Source organism: Haliotis cracherodii, unplaced genomic scaffold (genome assembly GCF_022045235.1).
Source record: "Haliotis cracherodii isolate W230 unplaced genomic scaffold, xgHalCrac1.p SCAF_14, whole genome shotgun sequence".
NCBI classification, from domain to species: domain Eukaryota; kingdom Metazoa; phylum Mollusca; class Gastropoda; order Lepetellida; family Haliotidae; genus Haliotis; species Haliotis cracherodii.
Genome location: NW_027266269.1, coordinates 1,852,611 through 1,876,648, shown reverse-complemented (window position 1 = coordinate 1,876,648; position 24,038 = coordinate 1,852,611). Strand labels below are relative to the sequence as shown.

The 24,038-nt window shown below is 40.8% G+C and overlaps 1 pseudogene; it reads left to right on the top strand.

Moving 5' to 3' along the window:
* The first annotated feature begins 1,027 nt into the window (after positions 1 to 1,027).
* Positions 1,028 to 23,844, top strand: LOC139460900 (ankyrin repeat domain-containing protein 17-like; annotated as a pseudogene).
* Positions 23,845 to 24,038: the final 194 nt, after the last annotated feature.

Here is a 24,038-nt window from a genome sequence, read left to right as displayed (position 1 = left end):
TCATATTTACTTTCCATTCCTGTGCAAGGAGGTTTGACATATGATAATTAGTTGATACATATTGATGGTTGAGTCACCTTGTGTCACCTTGACATAGTCAAAACGAGATGTGCAGCTGTGTCGTGAAGAGCAGCGCTACAGGTATTCAGGTTAGATAAACAGCAGTACTGGTGGTATTCATGTGAGAAATTTACACACGAAGGTGAATAAATCTATTTTCAGGGGTTTTAGTCAACGAGACAACCTATGCTGGAAGTGTTTTTTTCATCAGTGTAAAAAAACAAATGCATGTCGACAGGCAACAAATAGCAACACGTATCGTAAAAAAATAGCTCCCTGCCCCCCCGTCTCATCATGAGAGAAACATGATTTTTCACTCGACACATGAAATATCCTATTTATTATAATCTTCTCGTGACATTGTCTGCGGGAAGATTACATTGTTTCATTAAAAATGTAAAAACCTTCAAGCGTAAATTCTCCCTACATAACACACATTGACGGTCTACCACCCTCTGTAAGTACGACGTAAAATGTAGTTCCATCGTTGCTAATATCCACAAAAGTAACCAAAAATAGTTGATGTCACTACAAACCTTTAGTATACATATGATTATATACAAAATCCACTTCATCAAAAAATACATTTCAAATGAATGAGACGGTTGTTCGAAGCGAAATAATTACACGCAAGTCAAGTAACAAAATGGCACTTTGCGAAACAAAGTTTCGACTGAGAAATTAGATGAGAAATTTACAGTTTATTACGTATCATTTTTAACAAAATAACAAACATTAATGACCATCTGTCATTATACTGACGTAAATCAACAGTTTGTGTACGAGCTGTCTCGTGTAGGACAACATGCTTCATCAGTCACAAGATCAACTTGACACAAACAAGCCTAGTCGGTCGGCTGATCATTGCGGATTTGCTTAGCAATAGGTTGGTCATTACTTGAAAAAACAAATGCACTTGGAGAGATACAGATATTGATATTTCCAGTGATTGTATTATTTTACAGAATGCTGGGGAGGAAACTTTGATGCAGAAGTTGGTTTGATGTGAAGTTCATTGAAGCGGTTACATCGGATGTTGACACTCCTGAGGCTGATGTGACAGTGGATGAGGCAGATGGCAACGGTTGAACATTCGACAACAAGTGGGATATTTTACACTGTTGGTCAGGCTTCAGATGGGAATAATTCGTAATGGGGTTTGTGTTCTTGTGACCTAAAGAAAGTACGGTTTAAGTGGGTATTCCCGGGAAACCCTGATACATACATCACGTGACAGTGTTGAACCACATACAGTGTTGACACAATTTTAGATGCATGATTAATCGTATTGCATGGGACGTTGTGTGGACAGGCACTATGTCTCATTGTGTGGTACTGTACAACAACTGCATGGGACGTTGTGTGGACAGGCACTATGTCTCATTGTGTGGTACTGTACAACAACTGCATGGGACGTTGTGTGGACAGGCACTATGTCTCATTGTGTGTCACTGTATAACAACTGCATGGGACGTTGTGTGGACAGGCACTATGTCTCATTGTGTGTCACTGTATAACAACTGCATGGGACGTTGTGTGGACAGGCACTATGTCTCATTGTGTGGCACTGTATAACAACAGCATGGGACGTTGTGTGGACAGGCTATATGTCTGATAGCGTGCCACTGTATAACAACTGCATGGGACGGTGTGTTGACAGGCTATATGTCTGATAGCGTGTCACTGTACAACAACTGCATGGGACGATGTGTGGACAGGCATGTCACTGTACAACAACTACATGGGATGTTGTGTAGACAGGCTGTATGTCTGATAGCATGTCACTTTACAACAACAGCATGGGACGATGTGTTGACAGGCTGTATGTCTGATAGCGTGTTGCTGTATAACAACTGCATGGGACAGTGTGTGGACAGGCTATATGTCTGATAGCGTGTCACTGTATAACAACTGCATGGGACGATGTGTGGACAGGCTATATGTCTGATAGTGTGTCACTGTACAACAACTGCACGGGACGATGTGTAGACAGGCAATATGTCTGATAGCGTGTCACTGTACAACAACTGCATGGGACGATGTGTGGACAGGTTGTATGTCTGATTGTGTGTCACTGTACAACAACTACATGGGACGTTGTGTAGACAGGCTATATGTCTGATTGTGTGTCACTGTACAACAACTACATGGGACGTTGTGTAGACAGGCTATATGTCTGATTGTGTGTCACTGTACAACAACTACATGGGACGTTGTGTAGACAGGCTATATGTCTGATTGTGTGTCACTGTACAACAACTGCATGGGACGATGTGTTGACAGGCTATATGTCTGATAGCGTGTCACAGTACAACAACTGCATGGGACGATGTGTTGAGAGGCTGTATGTCTGATAGCGTGTCACTGTATAACAACTGCATGGGACGATTTGTGGACAGGCAATATGTCTGATAGCGTGTCACTGTACAACAACTACATGGGACGATGTGTGGACAGGCTATATGTCTGATAGCGTGTCACTGTACAACAACTACATGGGACGCTGTGTGGACAGGCTGTTTGTCTGATAGCGTGTCACTGTACAACAACTACATGGGACGTTGTGTGGACAGGCTATATGTCTGATAGCGTGTCACTGTACAACAACTACATGGGACGTTGTGTAGACAGGCTATATGTCTGATAGCATGTCACTGTACAACAACTACATGGGACGTTGTGTAGACAGGCTGTTTGTCTGATTGTGTGTCACTGTATAACAACTGTATGGGGCGTTGTGTAGACAGGCACTATGTCTCATTTTGTGGCACTGTACAACAGCTGCATGGGACGATGTGTGGACAGGCAATATGTCTGATAGCGTGTCACTGTACATCGGCTAATTTTTGGAAGCTGCCAGTAAATGCATACCATCGATATACCTGAAGCTCAAGTTAAATTTGTCGTCCAATTTCTGAATGATATGCAACTGCGAACGGCTTGGTCGTCGTGACACAGGACGAGTATTATCGATTTGCATTGCTATGGAAATATCGACATGGACCTTCTGTTACTTGCCCCATATCGAGTGGGTGTCTTTGAACCTGGTTGGAGGGACACGGTGATGTCTGAAAGTATCCTAAATATGTGTGTGTACATGTGTGTAAGGGAGTTGTGTCGACTGCTTCTTGCATTTGACAATCGACACGACTCGACGCTAGGTAAAAACTGTTTCCTTATATGTTTTGTTCGCTGCACTGCGTGGGTCACTAATAATGGCTGCAGCATACATTGCACTTCTCTGTCTGAGAAGGACATATTCGCTGACTTTTCTGTTAGTTAAGCTGAATGGCTCGTAAAGCCATTACATTGCTAAGATGCTTATCTTAATGATACACGTTTCATTAATAAACTTGTTCATGCATGCTATATAATACCGCGAACATCAGTATCCAAGCCATAGTACACCAATATGTAAGTTACTGCAGCAATAAGAAACAATAATAAATGTCCCTTATGTCAGGAGGTGATTGTGAGTTTGTCAAATGTATGATAGTAATACACAGTTAGTTAATTTCGATATGTCCCACAATTTCCGGACACCATATATATTTATAGATATAGTATATACTTATATATTGATAACCCAATAGATGTATATGTGCTTACGTTTACCATAACTATACCCGCCACACTAGCAGTGTATGCAGAGACAATATCAGTAATTGTACTTATTTTGGCAACCATGACGACTTATGGTCTAGTCATTCAGGTACCTACTCCGACAATTCAAACGTCCAGAGTTTCCCATCTGGGAGCCTTCACCTTATGCTTATCAGTCTCACAATAGTGTGTTTTTAAGAAAAGTTATTTTTTTAAATGGATTTTATTATTTCATTAGGCATGCCTCACCTCCTCCTTTTCAAGAAAACACGTATTTTCTGGTTTGACCAAACATACCTCCCAGATTCGGATATGCCCTACCATTCAAGAGGAAAACTGAACTTATGATTCCAGAAAACATGATATATCTCCTCTTTTTCAATATCCTAGTTGTTGAAGATGTCTGTAATACTGCATCATACATAGGTATCACAATTCTCAGAACCACTCCTGCCTTTACTGTACTGCGGCCACAATACTGTCTACATCATCTGCAAAAAAAGACACAAAGCATTACATTCTCAAATAAAAAATAGTTTGTTATATACACATACACATCTCACTTACTGACACTATGATGTCAGTGGTGTCACTATTGGTAAATAATTATGTATCAGCCATCTGTATCAGATTCTCAACAACCAACAACAATATATTGTTGTAGACACAGATACCTGACACTTACAAACAGTCTGATGCATCGCCCAATTGAAAGCAACTGCACTTACATGTATCCTAAATCAGTCATTATAGGTATCAACGTTATCACAAACTTGTGAAGTTTAATAGAAAGTAACAAATTGTAAAGTGAGTAATTACTCATGGAATCTTTATGATAGTAACATTTTTACTACATTTATGTTCTGCTCATTGAAATGATATGTGCTTTGCGGCATGGCGAATCAGTACAGCGCAAAATGTGTTTTTGTATTGATTTCCTGGAGATGGCCTACACGTCTATCTTTTGTCATGCCAAACTGTAAACAGTGTGGCTAAATATAACTCAATGTTGTGATCAATCGTGAAAAACAGCATACCAGGAATATAGTTTGTTGGTGAAAGATGTTATAGTTGAAGAATGACAGTACTTAATGGGATATAAAATTAGGTTTGTAAGAATAAATGGCAAGGCGGAGTAGGTTGTCCTTTGTATTTCGCAGAAGTACTAAAACATTTCGAAACATTTGGCACCTAAACTTACGGCCAAGACATCATTTTAGAATATCAATATACCTGTAGATTGAATCACCGTTTTGTTTAAAATACATGTGTTTGATCTTAGTTTCCATAAGGCAATATGACTGCATGTGATGTTAATGATGTGCACTGCTTCGATCAGAACCTACAGTTGTGTTCTAATGATTGTTCACTGTTGACAGTGTTTTCTGGTTTATGGTTCGTTCATATTGACATTGTGGCATGTTAAGCGGTGAAATCAAACAATTTCATGAGTATGAGAAGTAAATACAGTCAGGATTTCTGTCTTCCTCAACAGGCATCATATGAACACACAGATATCTCTTCAAGCCATGCTGAGGACAGGCACAGCTCTGATATTCGGTGAGTACATCCTTTCAGTACAGAATTGTGTTTCACACCGATGTTTGCAGTGAAAGCGCACCATGTGTCCTACATTCACATAAGTCGACATATACCAGGCTGTGATCGTGTGTGATGGATCACACGTGTGCTACTGAGAGTTGAATATTTGCTGTGTTCAGTTCTCACTTTGACCCGTGATCTAACAGATGCTTGGTCAAATGGTGTTTGTTGGCATGTGATACAGAGCAACGGACGTTTGTTCATTGAGCCTGAATCTTGCAATACTGTATTTGACTATTACAACAGATGCATACGATCTGACGTATTACCTTTAAAAGTGGTGATCCTTAACAAACCCTGACTTGAGAAGCACACGATAAAACTTTCAGTGGTAAAGTGGTGTTCCTGGATCACCCTGTTCTGGTTATGATGGAATGGCAATAAACCTGGTTGATAATATGTGATATTTGTAACACGTCATATTTGGGAAAACACTTTTTTAACAAAGTACAAAGTTAAGTCCCAGTCGGGATTGGAACCCACACTCCCAGTGTGAGGCTCCTGATCACCAGCACACAAAATCAGCGATCGAACCCACTCAACTACTTAGGTTGCCTAAAACAATTGAAAGTCCGTCGACTTGTAGTACAGATTACGTACTTTGTGCACCCCTCTGACAAGTGTAAATTGGCACAGCTCCCCTATACCGTTGCTATCCCAAATACAACGTTTCTTACATTTGACTACATTCTAAATGGCATTGTGTATTTTAAATGTGAAGTTATTTACAATTTAGAGTAAGTGGTATACACATACAATAACACTTATGAATAATGAACTATCATAGTGTATAACGATCAGTATGATCATAATAGTTGAAGTAAAGTTCACATTTATGTAAAGATACCGAGTTTACATCAGTTATTATTTGTAAGAATGTGATAAGAAAGAAGATGTATTCATGATACGGTCATTCCAGTAAGTAATGGTTGCCTTAAAGTAAGCAAAGTTATATGCTATGTTTGTACACATAATATGCACGTTTGCATATTTTATACACGTTCACTTCTTCCTCGTTCCTTGTTCCTTGTTCCATGTTTATTTCTGACATTTTCAGCAATACTGACTCATGCAGTCACAGCGTGTGAGTGGGGTAAATATGGTGATGATTGTGACAAACGTTGCCCCCCAAACTGCCAGGTTAACCCACAGAGGAACCTCACACACTGTAACAAGGAAACAGGAGAGTGCTCCGACGGCTGCATCCCTGGATGGTATGCTGCTCAATGTGACCAACCTTGCAGCAGGAACTGTCTGGACAACGTCTGCAATCATGTGAATGGACACTGCACAAAGGGATGCAGTGGAAACCAAATAGGGGATTTCTGTGAGATCACTGAAGGTGTGCGATGCTAACCGGTTTCACATTGTTACTTAAAAAAAAACAGCTTCATCATGTGTATCTGCGATTCTTAAATATTTTATTTGATTCGCACCACATATAAGTTGAGGGATGGCAAATTAGAAATCCCAATTTTCATGCAATGATTCCTCAGTGCAACAACTGTTGGGCATTGCAATTTGCAAAAATGAAATATACCGAACCAAATTAAAAACTTCACAAACAGCACTATAGTGGCAAAAGTGTTTTTTCACGTGCAACTGGTCACATGGCCATAACACCGCACGTGTTTCCAGCCATACTTGTTAGCAGTCATTAACAAAAAAGGAAGAACACAAGAAAACAAAAGTCTTTACAGTCATTTGTCTGTAAAATGTGCAACGTGAACGTGCCATCAGCATGTTGCAGACGGGAACATCCGTAGCTGAAGTCGCTAGGACGATGGGTTGCAGTCGACGGACTGTTTATGATTTACAGACGCGACTACGGCAAACGGGTACCACCGCTGATCGCCCTCGGCCAGGTCGACCACGTGTGACGTCACATGCAGAGGATCGTCAGATTGTCTTACGTCACCTCCGTAACCGATTTTTGACGGCTACATCAACCAGAAATGAACTGTTTAGGGGTATACAGAGTGCGCAAATGTTTCAAAACCGTCTGACAACTGCTCACCTTCAAGCACGACGGCCATACTGCGGGCCCATTCAGACTCAATGACACAGACGTCAACGTCAACTGTGGTCACAGCGACACTTACGATAGACTCAGAGGAATTGGAATCAAATCGTCTTCAGTGATGAATCCCAATTTAATTTTCGATTTGCTGATGGTAGGGCGAGGGTGTGGAGGTGCCGTCATGAACGTTTCGCCCAGTGTTGTGTACAGGAAGTTGACAGATTTCGAGGCGGAAGTGTCATGGTGTGGGGTGCTTTCTGTGGCAATGCACGTTCCAGGCTTCTTGTCATCCGTGGCAACCTCAACGCTGCTGCTTACCGTGACCAGGTACTGGCACCAGAACTTCTGCCTTTTATGGCAGCACATGGACCCGGTTTGATCTTCCAAAACGACAATGCCAGACCCCACACAGCAATTTTGACAAGAAATTTCCTTCAGAATGCTGGAGTCAACGTCATGAACTGGCCGTCAAGGTCTCCCGACCACAATCCCATCGAACACGTCTGCGATGCTCTTGGCAGAAGTCTGCACACTCTCCAGAACCAGCCACAGACTTTGCAAGATCTTGGCACCATTTTGCAGCAACAATGGCGTCGTCATTCCAATCATGTGTTCACAAGCATCACAAGGTCCATGCGGAGGCATTGTGTGACAGTTGTCAACGCACATGGTGGCCATACACGCTACTGAACGCGTGTGCCATCAGATTCTCATGCTTGGGAATTATGATTTAAACTGTTGATGTTATAACCGAATACCATAGGTGCTTGGAACAAATTATGGTTACCACCGTTAATTAAAATCCTTCTTTGGACATTAATGATTAAAAATTACCTTCTCTGATACATTTGTCCGTTGTATATCATATATAGGATTACTTTTAAAAATGTGAAGTTTCTAATTTGACTCAGAATGTAAACATAATATCACCCATCGTGTTAGAAATATGTTTGTGCTTTCTTTTAGTCTAAAAAGTCTGAATAATGTATTAGTCATTTTGTTTGTTTTCTTTGTACAAAGCCTCACTCAGCAATTCCCCAGCCACATTAGGTCTTTGATCCCAAATGGATGTGGTATGTTCCTGAATGAGTACTCATCCATACAAAATCAGCTTGTATTATAACTATATTAATAAGATGACTCAGTTGTACGGTTGTACATAGGCAACGTTTATTTCGACAGTATTTACAAGGACATACGACAAGGTGACAACACATGAAACAACAGGACTGTCAACGGCAGACGTCGCAGTGATCATCACAATCTCGATTGTGGCCTTTATTGTTATCATTGTCGTAACCGTCGTCATAAAACGTCGACACCAGAGAGAAAACAGGTAAGTAAAACAACATTTCATATAATCTTCATCAAACCGTGACTTGCATTTCTAAGATTATTTCGGTATACTCTTACACAAAGTCAACATGGTTTAAAAGAAGATGACTCTTTGATAGTATTAAGACTAGGGTTTAAAAATACAAATGCAAGTTATGTTTTTGTTGCAGAGAAAATATGAGTCATGATGAAATGTTATTGTTACTGTCGAGAATGGTGACGGTTGGGTTCTAATACATGTACGCAGTTCTACTACATTTCGCAAAACAGGTTATCATTTGGAATTATCACGTACTCGATGTTACAAGTGAACATTTGAACAACGTCAATAATATAAGCAATATTTTTAACACAGCTTAAATACCCTCTATGTTTTTTCAAGTGAACCAGTAATAAGAATTGTTCTTTTACATACGTATGACAACAATTGTTCCTCAGTAAAGTGGACACGAATGACATCTTGCCAGTGGTGTCTAATTGCTGCTGTTGTTTTTTTCCTAAAAAGTTGTTCCTATAATAGGCTTAAGTTTACATCTCTTACAATAAACGTCTGAATAACCTCAATTTTATGAGGCGGTTTGGATGATGCTGCCTCTCTCTTGTGCATGATGGTAAATTTATTCGAGTTTGTTGAAAGGTGGATAAGACAGTCGTGATTCCTTACAATGAACTTACTTCGTGTGACCTTTACATCAGTGGACCATGGTTGTGTCTATCAAATTACTCTCAGAACTAATGATGTGTTCTTATTTATTGCAGAAGAAAGTCAACCCGGAGGCCAAAAGGTAATGCAGCAAACGACATTAGAGGGTTAGATATATTCACACTGCCACTGGGTAATAGACCCTGGGAAACATCACCATTTAATTCCAAACTCCGCACCTCGCCCTCTGGAAACTGATCCCAAAGCCTTTCGCAAACACCAGGCATCACCACTATTTGAAATTGACTCAGAAATATATAAGTAGTTGTACTCGTACAGTGGCCTGCTTTTAGTGAGCCTATTTTAGTAGGATATTATGCTTGTGGGTTGTTGTGTGTCTTTGGTCGATTTTGTTCACAATGGCAACAGTAGGCCTAAACTTACATTTAGCACATACAGATATATTTACAACTCTAGAACTGTACTCAGTATGTCATTGTCCCACGATGATGGATTGAGGCTGATGTTATGCAACACAACAAAAATCATAGCTAGCAAGATGAATTCCTGTTATCTCCTTGAGTGGCTGATGTGCAGAGTAGGGTCGGGTTGGCGATTGATGTTAGTTGTATCTCTTCGGTCCTCGTTGGAACCTACCACTGTAAAGGTCTGGGTTATAATTGGTCTTCAGCAGCACATGCTTGTCGGAATGGTGATCATTATAGCTGACTTTAAGGTGCATACCATCGTTCCTCACAGGCATCGATCAATGCTCATGTTGTCAGTCACTGGATTGTCTGTTCCAGTCTCAATTATGCACAGACCAACATCATTTACCCCGGGGAAAACCCTCGGCCTCAGGGTCAGTCTATTCTGGAAAAAAAAGATTGACAAAGAACATTACACATAAAACAGAAACATATGTCAGAATCAATATGAGTATACATTAACACTTTTATTGATTCAAAAACACTATAATCCTCGTTGAATTGAGCCTATTGACATATTCCAACGTTTCATTGTTTTTTATATTTCGAAATTTGACGCATCAGTAACAAATATTTAAAGGCGATGCATGTCCCTATTTTGACTGTACCAGTCATTATGTGACGTTAACTCACCCAAAACAGTAGTCAGGCTTCTGTCAATATCTGAGTCTTTCTTTCAGGCATTAAGAAGTTGGAGCAGTAATAAACGATAATAATTTATGGATGAACAACTTCTTTATTACAATAAAGAGCGACGTTTCGGTATTGGTTCTCACATTGTTATCAAGCAAGTGATAGGTAGTACTTACTTACTTACTTACTTACTTACTTTGGAGATTTAACGTGCGCTTTCCGACTGATGCGTATTTCGCACACGGTATCGCATAGGTAGTATGGTTGATAAGTATATATACAGGTAGAATGTTATACAGAAGAGTAGATATCAGATGTAGTTATACTGGAGTGGAGAAGCCTGTTATGTACACACAAGGGTAGTGACGACAATCATCGGTGAAGTCAGAGACATAAACAAACAATTGAGCCAGTAATACGAACGGATTATGGCTGATTAAGGTCTTTGATGAGTTGATGGTACGCCGGGGGTATGTTATTAACCTTGGTCACGGTTGATTGACGGTTGGAATCTTTTAATGTTGATGGCTTCTTGTATTTTTCTGATTTTGAAGTCTTTGACGTTGGTGGTGAGGTCTTTGACTTTATCCCACTTAATGCTGTGGCTTTGGGTGTTACGGATGTGGTCTGATAGAGCTGATTTAGAGTCATCTTTGGAGACTCAGATTTGATGTTCTTTAATTCGGGTTTTAAGGGGCCTAGATGTTTTTCCTATGTAAGCTTGTAAGAATATCTGGATTTTGTGGCTAATTGTTCCAAAGTAGCGGAGGCTCACAAAGGGTGCAGACTGTAGACGGGGAGATTTCTGAGATTTCTTGATGATGTTCTGTATCGTCTTTTGTAGGGTAGAGGTTATACTGTGAACATACTTATTTGAGGTGGCTTAGTTCAGTGGTTAGGTGACAGATGTGAGCTCGTCTCGCTAAGGTTGAAATACGTTCTTTCTTGATTTGACGTCGCTCTTTATCGTAATAAAGAAGTTGTTCATCCATAAATTCTTATTCTTACTAAATGTTTCAGTCTTAACCGTTGTAACAGTTGCATCAAGCATGATTTGAACCATCATGAACACAAACTCGAAAAAAAAAAGGTCCTAACAATAATAGACTCTTTAGTTTCTACAAGATCAGTAATGGTACTCTCGTGTCACTAGCTTTTCAGGTTCATCGATCACTTGATTGTCTGGTTTGTTTACAGGCTGACGTCACATGGCAGGGGTACTGCTGTGTTGCGTCAGGAAATACATACCTATTTTTGTGTTATGCAATTTAGATGAATGGCGGGTTCTACCGGTAGGGCAGGACATGCTCACCCTTTTTTGCGAACATCTTGTGTTATCACTGAATTTCAGTGGTCCATTCACACAATTTCATTCTCTATTTGCCCTTTTACGCCAAATTGAATCTGTTTTGGCAGAAAAATCTAGGTGCGTTATTCTCTTCCATTGTCAGTTAATGTTATATTGATGAGCCTACCCACTGACTCAGCACCATCTGGAATCTTTTTTCTCTCCAATTCCACTGAATCACAAAATAGGTTACGTTTAATCTTAAAATTATTTTTAGATTAACTTCCTAATAATATTATCGCATGTTATGCCCTTATGTGATTTCCTTTTTTCTTTTGTTTCCAGCTGGTACTGACCCTGAGAATCCTGAAGACGTGCCTTTACTGCCAAGTACGTAACCATAACAACAGAGTGATGTTGTAACAATGACTTTATATGTATTCTCACTTATTCTGCAACATTGTGAAAGGAAAACTAACATCAATAGAATTTGACTTGACTTTCACATTGTCAATGCCTAATAATAGCTCACCTTCAGTACTGCAGTTGTATTGAGAGTGGGTGAGTGAGTGTGGTTTTGTGGTGCTTTTAGCAATATTCCCGCAATATCCCAGCGGGGGACACCAGAAATAGGCTAACACATTGTATCAATGTCGGGAATCCACCCCAGGTCTTCGGTGTGACGAGCGAACGCCCTAACCACTAGGCTACCCCACCGCCCGCAGGTGTAGAGACGTAGATGATGATGACGGTATATGTGTCATAAGTAGTGTAGAAGCAGCTGGGGTTACACGGAACAACATGTCACTTGTGAACTCGTGCACACTAATGACTTGGTGGTTGCTGATTCCCGCCTACATTCAAGGACATTTTAAGAATGAGAAGGATGACGCAAATGCATTAAATTAAACGCTATTGTGCCATCACTCAGAAGTGAATGTAAATTGTTTGGAGGGTGTCCCGGTAAGCTTCGGGGAAGAAGAGCTATTGATCTAAGTTGCTTGAGGTGGATACATCTACTGTGAGTAATGTGAATCCGTAAGTGATGACATTTAACCAATATAAAGTTAGGTAGCTACCGAAGTTGGGCATTCATGGGGGATGCATAGCGTTAAACCAGAAGTGTTAGTACCTTTGTTCTCCAGGTAGATATTGGAACTGAACTTTGTCATTAAACCTTTAGTATCGTGTCGTGCTGCAGGTGCATACTTTCCTGTTTGAAAACTGTACCGCATTGGACATCTACTTATTCAAACCAGAATAATGTTACAAAACCGGGAATGCTCACGATATTGGTGAGGTCCTCCTCCTCCACACTTGGTAAAGTGAAACGGTTCAGTAGAGATGGTTCATTTGGGAATGTTTTGGGCAATTGAACACAGTTCAATGGCAAAATGTGCTTGAACAAATCGAATCTTAAATTAGACAGACATAAAGAATCAGTATTCAAAACCTCCGCTACGTAGCACAAAAAAGTATACACAATACATGTCATCCATGCAATGCCTTAATCTAGGAACATCTTAAAAGTTTTTACTGTTAACGTTATCAGAGCCACGGATTTTGGGAACTTTTGATATATGTTCAGGTCACATCCAAATAACTTGAACTATTGGTTTAACACCAGAAATTTATCATAACTAGAAGTGTCGATAAATGCAAATAGCAAAGGCAAATGATTGTTCAGTAATAATAAATTATTGTGCCATTAATCAGAAGTAAATTCAAAGTGTTTTGAGGGTGTAACTTTAACAAGGTCCCAATACACTTTGGTGATTAAGAGCTCTTGATCTATGTTATTTGATGAGGTGGATACATCTAATATGAGTAACAGCTCTTTGTATTTTGTTTGAATGTTTGAATCGACAATGTTCCAGCTATGTGACGTTTGCTTGTAAATAATCATAAACCGGAAGTGATGAGCGTGAACCAATATAAAATAGTTTTTAGGGTAGCTACCGCAGTTGATGTTATTGCCTTGGGCATGCATTGAAGAATAATGTTACAAAACCGGAAATGCTTATTCCTTGTGTTCAGGGTGGCTTAAGTCATTTTACAACATTATGATATCGATGAGGTCCTCTTCCTCCACACTAAGTAAAGTGAAACGGTTCATTAGACATGTTTCTGTTAGGAATGTTTTGGGCAATTGACAAATAACACAAACGTACATGCGATACATTTCATGCATCGAAAGCCTTATTTATATCTAGGAACATCTTAATAGTTTGTACTTTAAACACGGATTTGGGTATATTTTCATACAAGAGGCAGAGATGATCATAAGCATCTCTCAATATTGAATAAGAACTTGCAATGCCAGTGGTATTGATATTTATAATGTGTCCAGGGAAAGGCGCAACGTTTGGTAGAGACAGTAATGTAATCTTTGTTTAGAACTACTTAAAACAATTATCATGTCACCAATCTCTTGACTTAACCATACAGAGAAAGGTCCTGATGTGGGTTGCTCATGTTGACATACTTAGGTCACGTTAATCCTTGTAGCCAATGGAATGTGAATTTCCAACGATATTCTAAAACAATGTTCCTTTTGACATTGAGTTTGACATGTAAGGTTTATTCATGTGTACATACAATTATATTTTTTCAGGAGGACGTGCACTTTCTAGCAGCAGAAATCAAACGATAGAGGAGTATGCAGGTGTCATGGAGAGAGGTGGGTATAAACTTTTTTTCGTTGTGCTCATTGTAATTCCTGCATTCTGATTAGCTGAATTGGTCACGTAATACTGCATTCATCTCCCAATGAATGTAATAACATCAGCCACGCCCACCGAAGCGGAACACTATTACTATTCGATGTCAGGGAATCACAATATTACAGCAGAGGGAATAGTCCCTCCCTGGACTGACCGGCATATTTATTCACATGACCTTTAAGCGACATTCGTGCATATTCATGGTCCACAATGAATGAAAGAGGAGGCTCGGTTGCCTGTTGTTGTTTTCCGTTTGCTTGGATGCCTTACTTGTGCCTAACATCAGACACAATGTTCCAGTTATAACTGATGATGAATCATATGTTATGTCACAATGATCACAGCTAAACATCAAAGCCATAAATTATAATGAATATATTAACACGCGCCAAATTTGACTCACTTATTCAGTACACAAAATGAATCAAAGATAAACGGGGACATTGTGGAACTTGTGAATATGTAGTTGAAATTTCATGTATATAATTCACAAAAAGGAAACAGTTATATCATGTGTGCTCTGACCTGCATGTTCCGCAATATATATCATTGATTATGTTATAATATGCCAAGGGTGTCATGGCCAGTCCATTGGACAAATATAGTGCTTATGGGACAGAATACGCATCCAGAAGACAGCTCAATATAAATTGTTGATGGAAAAGAATAACCATTCTAGACTTCCATTTGGTGTATGGGGTAAACTGGCTGTGAGAATTATAGGAATGAACCACAGACAGTCAGTAAATACACCAGGTGTTCGCGAAAAGGGTAGACACGTCCTGCCCTACCGGAAGTATCCGCCAATTTACACAATGTCTGTAAAAAAAGGTAAATATTTATAGCCTGACGCCGCACAGAAGTGCTCCTGTCATGCGACGGCCCAAAAGGAACCCAAAATAAGATGCGAACCCTTGAGCTTTCGCCTCGACAAACCCGCAGCAGGAAAGGAAATACGATTTACCTCAATATGAATAACGCGATGCAGAATAAAGCGTAAAGTTAAAGACCAAAAAACCAATGAAGCGTGTGTGTGTGTGTGTGTGTGTGTGGACTAATACCGATTAGCGCTAGGCCACTGAGATATTGCAGTTTAACATGCATTCCCCACTGAGACACTATGTACTGACTCCGAGCCGACCAGTTCTTGTTTTAGCAATTTAACGTCGAGTGCCAGAAAGGAAAACCCCTTTTAACGTCTTTTGGACGCGGCCGAGGATCGAACCCCGAACCCACTGGTATCCAGGCAGACGCTCTACCACTAGTCCACATAGGCGATGTGATACAACTGAAACATGTGGAACAACGTTGTGTATATTGTGAATGTCTCTGTACATGTGCTGCAGTACGCTGGTGAATCTCACCTCTATATGAACGATATGTATATTATAGAGATACCTAAACGGGTCCCCGTTAGAAGCTGTGTTTATTACTGCTCGTGTATTTCAAAGCGAATCTAACGCGCGAAAGCAACTCGTGTATTTCAAAACGTATCTAACTCGCTTTCGCTCATTATATACCCTTCCAATAACACGTGTTGTGATACAAACGGTATCTGACCGGAAAGAGTCAGTGAGTGTGGCTTTACGCCACTTTTAGCAATATTCCAGCAATATCACGGCAGGGAAACCAGAAATGGGCTTCACACATTGTACCCATGTCGGGAATCGAACCCGGGTCTTCGGCGTGACGAGTGAATGCTTTAACCACAAGGCTACCCGGCTTATTAATTGCTATGGATGGCTTATTGATGCTTATGGATGGCCTATGGGTGACTTGAGGATGGTTTATGAGTGACTTATGGATGGCTGATGGATGGCTTATGGATGACTTATGGATGGCTAATTAGTGACTTATGCTTTGCTTATTGATGGCTTATTCATTGCTTATAGATGGCTTATGGATGACTTATGGATGACTTATGGATGACTAATGGGTAACTTATGGATGGCTTATGGGTGACTTATTGATGACTTTTGGATGACTTATGGATGGCTTATTGATTGCTTATGGATGGCTTATTCATTTCTTATGGATGGCTTATGGACGGCTTATGGATGATTTATGGATGACTTATGGATGACTCATGGGTGCCTTATGGATTACTTATGGGTAACTTAATGCGGGTTAGAATAGGTCTTCAGCAAGCCATGCTTGCCGTAAAAGGCGACTATGCTTGTCGTAAAAGGCGACAGACGGGATCGGGTGGTCAGGCTCGCTGACTTGGTTGATGCATGTCATCGATCCCAATTGCGTGGATCGATGCTCATGATATTAATCACTGGATTGTCTGGTCCAGACTCGATTATCTACAAACCGCCGTCATGTAGCTGGAATATTGGAGTGCGGCATTAAACAACAAACCAACCAACCAACCAACTTATCAATGGCTTATGGATGGCTTAGGGATGGCCTATGGCTAAATTGGGGATGATTTATGGATGGCTTAGGAATGACTTATGGATGACTTATGGATGGCTTATGGGTGACTTATTGGTGACTTATGGGTGACTTATGGGTGACTTATTTATTGCTTATGGATGACTTATGGGTGACTTACTGGTGACTTATTTATTGCTTATGGATGGCTCATGGATAGCTAGTGGATGGCTTATGGATGACCTATCGGTGACTTATGGGTGACTTATGGGTGACTAATGGGTGACTTATGAATGGCTTATGGATGGCTTATGGGTGGCTTATGGATGACTTATGGATGACTTGTGGATGGCTTATGGATAGCTTATGGATGACTTATGGATGACTTATGGATAGCTTATGGATGATTTATTGATTGTCCATGGATGGCTTATGGATGGCGTATCGATTGCTTATGGATGGCTTATAACTACAACATTCTTATCTGTTCATTATAATGTTTCTCAAGGTACTTCCTGGAAATAAAGTGCGGAGCTATCTCCAAAATCGTTTCTAAGAAACGATGAGATGCTGATTCTAAAATCGTGTTTATCATAGCAATTAAACGCACAGCCATCACCTAGTTAGAAACATCTGCATTCAACGGAAACATCAGCTTCAAATTCGGTGAGGGGGCCCGCGAGACGACCTCGTGACGTCATGTGGGCTGTGTGATTTCATACGAGTCAGCATATCGTTTCTATGTTTTGCAAGTGGTTGTAGTTACCGTTAAGCTACACCATCTGTCCAATTTAGGAGCACGGACGATTTTCCACTTATTTTTTATGTCTGACATGCGGAGGACATTACGAACGACAGTCCACTAGGTCCAATGGCGCTAATCGCATTTATGGCACGTAGCTCAAGGTCGTAGGTAGACTCGGCGATGACTGTTGGTCTTTTGTGAGGATCTTTCGACAATATATTTTGTTTTTTACTGATGCTCTGAACTTAAATAATTTCACGACACTCACACAAGGACAATGCAAAGTGAGAGTCAGTACACTATACTTATTTCAAACGTATTTGTTCGCGAGTTCTTCGATAGGCAAATGCAAAAACTCACTGACTTGACTTATTCATGTAAAACATGTCAGTAATACACTTGTTATCTCTGGTGTTTTGTGAAAAACAGTAGTGTTGATCCGGAGTAGATTATTCGTCTTGGAGAAGACGTTGTTGTGTTGAACAGTTGGTGTGTGAAAGTATATGATAACTTTGTCCAACTATCTTGCTCACGAAATGTTGCCTTACAGACATGCTGGAGAAGGAGATCCAAAAGACAGAACAGGTGTTTGTGGTGACTGCTATCTACAACAAAGTGAAGGAAGGTTTAGAAAGGTTCAGACACGTGACAATATCTGGTGCAGCAGGGGAAGGAAAGACATCAATGGCGCTGATGTTGGGCTCAGAATACCAGAAGAAAGGATATGAGCTATATTTTGTTAACAACATTTCAGAATTTAAATTGAGTGTTGTTAGCCAAGGCAAAGATCAGTGTTTCATATTTGATGACATATTTGGAACGGTTGGAATGTCAACGGATTCACCTCACCTCCGACGGATTTTAGGCTATCTTAACTCTTGCCTGGAGGATATGACGTCTACTGTTTCTGATGCATATCAAACAAGTACAATGTGTATTTCTCCTTTAACTTATCGAGAGAAAAATATGGGAGACACATTCATTATATTCGCCACAAAATCATACAATCTTAAGCAGGGAATTACACACCTAAAAAACAAAGATGAGTACATGTTTTTCAAAGGAGCTTCAGTCATTGACCTTACACAGACACACTACACGGAGGACGAAAGGAGGCAAATCTTTCTAAAACATAAGAACTATAACAATATTAGATATGATTATAATTTAGACGAAATCTGTAGCATAAAGGAACAAATGTTTGGCTTTCCGCTCACATGCAAACTTTTCTTCAGTTTTCCTGAATCTCATAAACAATATGAACAAATGTTTTTAAAACCTTTAACCTATCTCAGGAGAGAACTGCAGTTTTTGCTCTCAAAAATGAACAACGAGTCAGCTGCCCTGATCCTGATGTTGCTTTGTGACGGTAAACTGAACATGCGCCAGTTGGAGATCAAGTCAAGTAATGAAGTGCTGGAGGATCATCTCTCCATAGTTTCAAGTTTTGTCAATAATTTTAACCGTGCAAAGGTTATCACTTGTGTGAGGGTTTTTTTTGGCACATATTTTACCAAAGGAGACATTACCAGATTTTCCCACCCATCAATCTATGATGCCTGTGCCTTTGTCCTTTACGAAATCAATCATGCTTTTGTATTGCAGCACTGCAGTATAAGATTCCTGTGTGAACGTGTTCAGGCCAAAACAGTACCTACATGTGAGACTGATGAGGATAGGCATGTCATCTATGTGTCAGATGCCTACAATGACATCATTGCTTCCAGACTGGCCGGTGCTATAAATCAGGGGGACTTTCGGATGACTGTTATGCATCCCATTTTGGAACGACAGGATGTAGCGGATAAGGTAATTGATGAACTAAAACCCTTCCTGTCTGATTCATCAGTGGCAGATGAACATGGTTACACCGTGTTTCATTATGCCTGCTATGCAGGAAATGTGTACCTTGTACGTAAACTCCTTCCCTTTTGTGACATCAACAGTAAAGGTGCGGATGGTTTTACGCCAACAGGCATATCTGTGCTCCTTGGACAGGAGGATTTACTTAACCTGCTTGTGTCAAAAGGAGCTGATCTAACACTGACTGATGACAACAACAACAATATACTTCATCTGGCATGTAGAGGTGGAAATAGGTCCATTGTAGAATATCTACTGCCATCATTTGACATTAATTGTCGGGGACAGCATGGCTTGACAGCAGCGATGAGGGCAGCTTTCTCTGCAAAGAAAGATGCTTTCGACCTGCTTGTGTCAAAGAGAGCTGATCTTACACTGACTGATGACTACAACAACAATGTACTTCATCTGGCATGTAGAGGTGGAAATAGGTCTATTGTAGAATATCTACTGCCATTGATTGACATTAATAGTCGGGGACAACATGGCTGGACAGCAGTGATGGGGGCAGCTCTCTATGGTCGAAAGGAGGCTTTCGACCTGCTTGTGTCAAAAGGAGCTGATCTCACACTGACTGATGACTACAATGACACTGCACTTCATCTGGCATGTAGAGGTGGAAACAGGTCCATTGTAGAATATCTACTACCATCATTTGACATTAATTGTCGGGGAGAACATGGACGGACAGCAGTGATGGGGGCAGGTGTGTGCGCAAAGAAGGATACTTTCGACCTGCTTGTGTCAAAGGGAGCTGATCTCACACTGACTGATGACTACAACAACAATGTACTTCATCTGGCATGTAGAGGTGGAAATAGGTCCATTGTAGAGTGTCTACTGCCATTGATTGACATTAATAGTCGGGGACAACATGGCTTGACAGCAGTGATGATTGCAGCTCTCTATGCACAGAAGATTGCTTTCGACCTGCTTGTGTCAAAAGGAGCTGATCTCACACTGACTGATGACTACAATGACACTGTACTTCATCGTGCATGTCAAGGTGGAAATAGGTCCATTGTAGAATATCTACTACCATCATTTGACATTAATTGTCGGGGAGAACATGGACGGACAGCAGTGATGGGGGCAGGTGTGTGCGCAAAGAAGGATACTTTCGACCTGCTTGTGTCAAAAGGAGCTGATCTACCACTGACTGATGACTACAACAACAATGTACTTCATCTGGCAGGTAGAGGTGGAAATAGGTCCATTGTAGAATATCTACTGCCATTGATTGACATTAATTGTCGGGGACAGCATGGCTTGACAGCAGTGATGAGGGCAGCTTTCTCTGCAAAGAAGAACGCTTTCGACCTGCTTGTGTCAAAAGGAGCTGATCTAACACTGACTGATGACTACAACAACAATGTACTTCATCTGGCTTGTAGAGGTGGAAATAGGTCCATTGTAGAGTGTCTACTGCCATTGATTGACATTAATAGTCGGGGACAACATGGCTTGACAGCAGTGATGATTGCAGCTCTCTATGCACAGAAGATTGCTTTCGACCTGCTTGTGTCAAAAGGAGCTGATCTCACACTGACTGATGACTACAATGACACTGTACTTCATCGTGCATGTCAAGGTGGAAATAGGTCTATTGTAGCATATCTACTGCCAATCTTTGACATTAATAGTCGGGGACGACATGGCTGGACAGCAGTGATGGGGGCAGCTCTCTATGGACAAAAGGAGGCTTTCGACCTGCTTGTGTCAAAAGGAGCTGATCTCACACTGACTGATGACAACAATGACAATGTACTTCATCTGGCAGGTAGAGGTGAAAATAGGTCAATTGTGAAGTATCTACAGCCATTGTTTGACATTAATAGTCCGGGACAACATGGTCGGACAGCAGTGATGGGGACAGCTTTCTGCGCAAAGAAGGATGCTTTCAATCTGCTTGTGTCAAAAAGATCTGATCTAACATTAACTGATGTCTACAATGACACTGTACTTCATCTGGCATGTAGAGGTGGAGAAAGTTCCATTGTAGAACATCTACTACCATCACTTGACATTAATTGTCGGGGACAACATGGCCAAATGGGGGCAGGTGTGTGCGCAAAGATAGATACTTTTGACCTGCTTGTGTCACAAGGAGCTGATCTCACACTGATTGATGACTACAATTACACTCTACTTCACCAGGCATGACGAGGTGAAAAAAGATTTATCGTAGATTATCTACTGCCATTGTTTGACATTAATTGTCGGGGACAACATGGCTGGACAGCAGTGATTAGGGCAGCTTTGTGCGCAAAGAAGGACACTTTCGACCTGCTTGTGTCAAAGAGAGCTGATCTCACATTCTATAATGACTACAATGACAATGTACTTCATCTGTCATGTAGAGGTGGAAATAGGTCCATTGTAGAATATCTACTGCGATCATTTTACATTAATTCTCGGGGAGAACATGGACGGACAGCAGTGATGGGGGCAGCTGTGTGCGCAAATAAGGATACTTTCGACCTGCTTGTGACAAAAGGAGCTGATCTTACACTGACTGATGACTACAACAACAATATACTTCATCTGGCATGTTGATGTGGAAATAGGTCCATTGATTGACATTAATTGTTGGGGACAGCATGGCTTGACAGCAGTGATGAGGGCAGCTTTTTCTGCAAAGAAGAATGCTTTCGACCTGCTTGTGTCAAAAGGAGCTGATCTAACACTGACTGATGACTACAACAACAATGTACTTCATCTGGCATGTAGATGTGGAAATAGGTCCATTGTAGAATATCTACTGCCATTGATTGACATTAATAGTCGGGGACAACAGTGATGATTGCAGCTCTCTATGCACAGAAGAATGCTTTCGACCTGCTTGTGTCAAAAGCAGCTTATCTCACACTGACTGATGACAACAATGGCACTGTACTTTATCTGGCATGTCAAGGTGGAAATAGGTCCATTGTAGAATATCTACTGCCATTGTTTGACATTAATAGTCGGGGACAAAATGGCTTGGCAGCTGTGATTTGGGCAGTTCTCAGTGCAAAGAAGGAGTTTGTCAACCTGTTTGTGTCAAAAGGAGCTTATCTCACACTGACTGATGACTACAATGGCACTGTACTTTATCTGGCATGTCAAGGTGGAAATAGGTCCATTGTAGAATATCATCTGCCATTGTTTGACATTAATAGTCGGGGACAACATGGCTGGACAGTGTTGGTGATTGCAGCTCTCTATGGACAGAAGGATCCCTTCGACCTGCTTGTGTCAGAAGGAGCTGATCTCCCACTGACTGATGACTACCACAACAATGTACGTCACCTGGCATGTAGAGGTGGAAATAGGTCCATTGTAGAATATCTACTGCCATTGTTTGACAATAGTCAGTGACAACATGGCTGGACAGCAGTGATGGGGGCAGCTTTCTCTGCAAAGAAGGATGCTTTCGACCTGCTTGTGTCAAAAGGAGTTAATCTCGTCCTGACAGAACACCACAGAGACAATTTACTTCATCTGCCTTGCCAGGGAGGGAATATTCTCATTGTAGAACATCCACTGCCATTGTTTAATATTAATAGTCGGTGACAACCTGGCAGGACAGCAGTGATGATGTGTATACTCTGGCTCTTCAGGGAGGATGCAGGGGAATCATCAAGGAGTTAGGACGAGATGAACATTCCATCACATCATGGAATCAACTGATGAAGTCACTGGTGACATCACAAATGTTCTACCTAAATACACATTCACAACAAAGTCTTGATCTCGTTCAGACAGACCAATATGGAGACAGTTTACTACATCTGGCCTGTCGAGGAGGAAACAGACAATTTGTGGAGTATCTGCTCCCATCCTATGACATCCATGTCCGAGATCGGTATGGCTGGACACCGGTGATGCTGGCGGCTATGTGTGCCAATGATGAAGTCTTCCAGGTACTGGTGTCTCAGAAGGCAGATCTCACGCTAGTGTCAGACAAAGGAGAAAATATCCTCACTCTGGCTCAGCGGGGCAAGAACGATGGTATTGTCAAGTTCTTATTGGAGGAGACTTGAGAAAAACGGGATGAGGTTTTAAACGGCACGTAGACCATGTCAATACGATCCCGTGAACAAATATGATCAACTGATAATCAAGCCTTGTGAATTAATAAAACAACCTATGTGCTATTCATTCATCTATCATAGACCAGTTCTATAAATAATCGTATATTGTACATGGCATAGTATACTTCAAGGCAGGTGTGCGTCACATAGTTGTTGCCTCCCTTGCGTCCTCTTGACACAGGGGGAGAGGGCCACGCCTGTGATAGGAATATGTGGTTATTAATGTTTGACAATTCGAATCAATAGTTGTACCACCACTGCAATAGTTTCGAAATGCCCAGGCAATAGCTATTATTATATAGGGATTGTGTTAATGTTATTTCATGCATATGTATTCTCTTATTCCAAATATTTGCTTTGTTTACATCTTCTCATGTATTCATTATTCTGACAATATGATCTGTGTGGTGTAAATAAACCTTTCAGTTAATGACATGTAACAAGTTCCTACACTGTGTTGTTAAGGCTGTACATTATAATGACAATGCCAGCTTTGTGGTGTAAATAACCCTACCAGTTAATGACATGTAACCTGTTCCTACACTGTATTGTTGAGGCTGTACACTATAATGACAATACC